General features: G+C 46.8%; 1 non-coding gene across 1 annotated transcript; it reads left to right on the forward strand.

Moving 5' to 3' along the window:
* The first annotated feature begins 266 nt into the window (after positions 1-266).
* On the forward strand, positions 267-341 carry Trnaa-cgc (transfer RNA alanine (anticodon CGC)). The gene has a single exon. It is a non-coding gene; the product is annotated as a tRNA-Ala (tRNA).
* Positions 342-5,052: the final 4,711 nt, after the last annotated feature.

Genomic DNA, 5,052 nt, shown 5'->3' on the forward strand with positions numbered 1-5,052 from the left:
TGTGCGCTGATATGAAACTTCCTGGCAGATTAAAACTGTGTGCCCGACCGAGACTCGAACTCGGGACCTTTGCCTTTCGCGGGCAAGTGCTCTACCAAGTGAGCTACCGAAGCACGACTCACGCCCGGTACTCACAGCTTTACTTCTGCCAGTACCTCGTGTCCTACCTTCCAAACTTTACTCTCGCAGGAGAGCTTCTGTAAAGTTTGGAAGGTAGGAGACGAGGTACTGGCAGAAGTAAAGCTGTGAGTACCGGGCGTGAGTCGTGCTTCGGTAGCTCAGTTGGTAGAGCACTTGCCCGCGCAAGGCAAAGGTCCCGAGTTCGAGTCTCGGTCGGGCACACAGTTTTAATCTGCCAGGAAGTTTTGACTCTCTATATGACTTCGGAATTACGTATAATGTTAGAAACTGAGAGCATGACTGACGTAGAGCTAGGAAGGACTGTGTCCTAACAGCAACTTACTTGGCATCCAACAAGAATTATTAGCAAAGGATTTGTACATTCGTTTCATATTCCAGTTAGTGTAGTGCATAGTGTAATAATTGTAAAGAAACTTTGACTCTTTCACTGCCCCTAGCATTTATTATGTTGGAAGTCAATACTAGTATTTAATAATAGACACGGGAATAGTAACTGTTTTGCGCCTGAATGCCGAGTTATCACCGGCCTCTACAGTTGATCTGCTACATACTGTCTCACGCAGCAGTCGGTTCCGCGCACCTACAGCGTCATAATGGAGCGACTGTACTCACTGGCTGCTTGCTATCCATAAAAAAAGCCTCCCTGTGCGTTGTAGTAGAGCTTTACATTACTGCTTATAATGCCAGTTTATCCACTTTACTCGTACCGTTCAAATACATGCGAAAAATGGCAAATAAATGGGATCTGAAAGAAAAGGATCATCACACACTGTGCTGCAATCTCCTGCAGTGAGACGATTTAGGAGTGCAAGTACTCATGACAGGAGTTGCGTCAGTCAGCTTTAGTGCCTTCAGCTGCGTCACCATCGACCTTCAACTTGGCCGCTGCAGGAAAAGTCATGGCGTGTTCGTAGAAAAAAAGAATGGCTGGTGTTCGCCACGGTCCAGAACCGGTTGCCACTACCTGTGTCCATCCGGAAGCTACCCACTCATCTTCGATTGTATTTTTGTTACCTGCTTCATTTCGCTGTAGCCTAACCCTTTGAAACTGTCAACAACCGTTGTTTCTCCGATTTCCTTAATTTCGTACCTTCCTTCACTTAGCTTTGTATTGTATTGTATGTTAACCTTTCAGGGTTATTGTGCGATTCGGCCCCAAGTGCAAACCTCCCTCCTCCTCCTCCTCCTCCCCTCCTCCCCCCCCCCCCCCCCAGGGAACATCTCACACCAGATGAGTGTAACCCCTGTGTTTGCTTGGTAGAGAAATGGTGGTTTACGCGTACACGGAGAACTTGTTTGCGCAGCAATCGCCGACATGGTGTAGCTGAGGCGGAATGAGGGGAATCAGCCCACATTCGCCGAGGCAGATGGAAAACCGCCTAAAAACCATCCACAAACTGGCCGACCCACCGGACCTCGACACAAGTCCGCCGGGCGGACTCGTGCCGGGGAACAGGCTCTCCTTCCCAATCCAGAAAGCTGTACGTTAGACCGTACGACTAACCGGGCGGGCCAACTTAGCTTTAGTTCTTAAAGTCTTGTCACCGTTTGTGTCCGACAGCTGAAACGGATCCGCCTCTCATTGTTCTGGATTCTCTAAATTACAGATATCCTCCAACACTGCCTCTGAGCAGTTCACTAGGCGTTCCGCTGTGTATTACATTATGCTATGCGACTGGAGTTGCCAGCTAGCAAAGCCGAACTCGGCGTTATGTTTAGCGGGACATTTTAGCCTAAACGCCGGACTACATATTTTAAATAAAAGGATCAACAAAAGTTTTGCATCAGCCAGGTATGCTACATTGACTGTTCCAGTTTTTTTTTGTCATCAGTCTGCTGACTGGTTTGATGCGGCCCGCCACGAATTGCTTTCCTGTGCTAACCTCTTCATCTCAGAGTAGCACTTGCAACCTACGTCCTCAATTATTTGCTTGACGTATTCCAATCTCTGCCTTCCTCTACAGTTTTTGCCCTCTACAGCTCCCTCTAGTACCATGGAAGTCATTCCCTCATGTCTTAGCAGATGTCCTTTCATCCTGTCCCTTCTCCTTATCAGTGTTTTCCACATATTCCTTTCCTCTCCGATTCTGCGTAGAACATTCCTTACCTTACTGTTCCAGTATCGATCGGAAAGTCACCCCTGACGTTGTTTGTAAACATACACTGATCAGACACAACATGTTGGAGTGCTTTTGAGACATATGCACGGTGCATGTAGTACCAGCAGTGATCTATATACTACCTGGATGTTGAACTTCAGCTCTGTGATCCTGCCAGCCATAGATTCTCATATTCCGTTTCTTGCCAAATTACAACATGGATGCTAGAAAAGTGACTATAACAAGAAAAGAACATACATTTCGATTCCGCTCCCACACCAACCTATTACATTACATGTTGACATGAAGTTCAAAACAAGAAATCAGGTTGGAGTTCTTTGTCACGTACATACCGATGGAAACTTGTGTGCCAAATTACAACATGGAGGATGACGCAAAGCAAATGGATGTGCAGCCACGCCGCAGGTCTATATTCAGAGACCAGACTTCTACATCCAGGTTGTACAGAGGTCACTGAGTACTAGTCACCGTGCTGTCCGTGTGTAGAACGAGTTTGACCGAGGGCAGATTGTGATGCCCCGGAGTCTACAGACGTTAAAGTAACCTCTGGCGTGCCACAGGGGAGTGTTATGGGACCATTTCTTTTCACAATATATATAAATGACCTAGTAGATAGTGTCGGAAGTTCCATGCGGCTTTTCGCGGATGATGCTGTAGTATACAGAGAAGTTGCAGCATTAGAAAATTGTAGCGAAATGCAGGAAGATCTGCAGCGGATAGGCACTTGGTGCAGGGAGTGGCAACTGACCCTTAACATAGACAAATGTAATGTATTGCGAATACATAGAAAGAAGGATCCTTTATTGTATGATTATATGATAGCGGAACAAACACTGGTAGCAGTTACTTCTGTAAAATATCTGGGAGTATGCGTGCGGAACGATTTGAAGTTGAATGATCATATAAAATTAATTGTTGGTCAGGCGGGTACCAGGTTGAGATTCATTGGGAGAGTCCTTAGAAAATGTAGTCCATCAACAAAGGAGGTGGCTTACAAAACACTCGTTCGACCTATACTTGAGTATTGCTCATCAGTGTGGGATCCGTACCAGATCGGGTTGACGGAGGAGATAGAGAAGATCCAAAGAAGAGCGGCGCGTTTCGTCACAGGGTTATTTGTTAACCGTGATAGCGTTACGGAGATGTTTAACAAACTCAAGTGGCAGACTCTGCAAGAGAGGCGCTCTGCATCGCGGTGTAGCTTGCTCGTCAGGTTTCGAGAGGGTGCGTTTCTGGATGAGGTATCGAATATATTGCTTCCCCCTACTTATACCTCCCGAGGAGATCACGAATGTAAAATTAGAGAGATTAGAGCGCGCACGGAGGCTTTCAGACAGTCGTTCTTCCCGCGAACCATACGCGACTGGAACAGGAAAGGGAGGTAATGACAGTGGCTCGTAAGGTGCCCTCCGCCACAAACCGTTGGGTGGCTTGCGGAGTATAAATGTAAATGTAGATGTAGATGTAGTCTCGGCACGAGCATTTCGGACACTGCGCGACTTTTCGGGTGTTCGAAGAGCGCTGTGGTGAGTGTCTTCAACACCTGGCGAAACCAAGGTGAAACCACACCCAGACGTCGAGGGGTTGGGCGGCCATTCAGCATTACAGATGCAGGCTGGGCACACTGGTAAAACTGGACAGGCGGCGAACTGTGACGGAACTAACATCAGACTTTAATAAAGGGTACAGTACAAGGTCGTCTGACCACACAGCGTATCGAACACTTCTAACGATTGTCCTGCGCTGCCGACGACCCGTGCATGTGGGAATGTCAACACCACGACATCGGCAACTACGACTGAAGTGGGCACATGATAATCGTCACTGGATGTTGGCGCAGTGGCAGAGCGTTCCATGGTCTGTAGAATCCCCTTACCTTCATCGTCCCAGTGGGAGGGTGCGAATTCGTCGTCTTCCAGGGCAACAGGTTTTAATATTTTTTTTTCATCATCATCATCATCATCATCATTTAAGACTGATTATGCCTTTCAGCGTTCAGTCTGGAGCATAGCCCCCCTGATACAGTTCCTCCATGATCCCCTATTCAGTGCTAACATTGGTGCCTCTTCTGAAGTTAAACCTATTACTTCAAAATCATTCTTAACCGAATCCAGGTACCTTCTCCTCGGTCTGCCCCGACTCCTCCTACCCTCTACTGCTGAATCCATGAGTCTCTTGGGTAACCTTGCTTCTCCCATGCGTGTAACATGACCCCACCATCTAAGCCTGTTCGCCCTGACTGCTACATCTATAGAGTTCATTCCCAGTTTTTCTTTGATTTCCTCATTGTGGACACCTTCCTGCCATTGTTCCCATCTACTAGTACCTGCAATCATCCTAGCTACTTTCATATCCGTAACCTCAACCTTGTTGATAAGGTAACCTGAATCCACCCAGCTTTCGCTCCCATACAACAAAGTTGGTCGAAAGATTGAACGGTGCACAGATAACTTTGTCTTGGTACTGACTTCCTTCTTGCAGAAGAGAGTAGATCGTAGCTGAGCGCTCACTGCATTAGCTTTGCTACACCTCGCTTCCAGTTCTTTCACTATGTTGCCATCCTGTGAGAATATGCATCCTAAGTACTTCAAACCGTCCACCTGTTCTAACTTTGTTCCTCCTATTTGGCACTCAATCCGTTTATATTTCATTCCCACTGACATTACTTTCGTTTTGGAGATGCTAATCTTCATACCATAGTCCTTACATTTATGATCTAGCTCTGAAATATTACTTTGCAAACTTTCAATCGAATCTGCCATCACAACTAAGTCATCCGCATATGCAAGAC

This window comes from Schistocerca cancellata, chromosome 12 (assembly GCF_023864275.1).
Source record: "Schistocerca cancellata isolate TAMUIC-IGC-003103 chromosome 12, iqSchCanc2.1, whole genome shotgun sequence".
Classification (NCBI taxonomy): domain Eukaryota; kingdom Metazoa; phylum Arthropoda; class Insecta; order Orthoptera; family Acrididae; genus Schistocerca; species Schistocerca cancellata.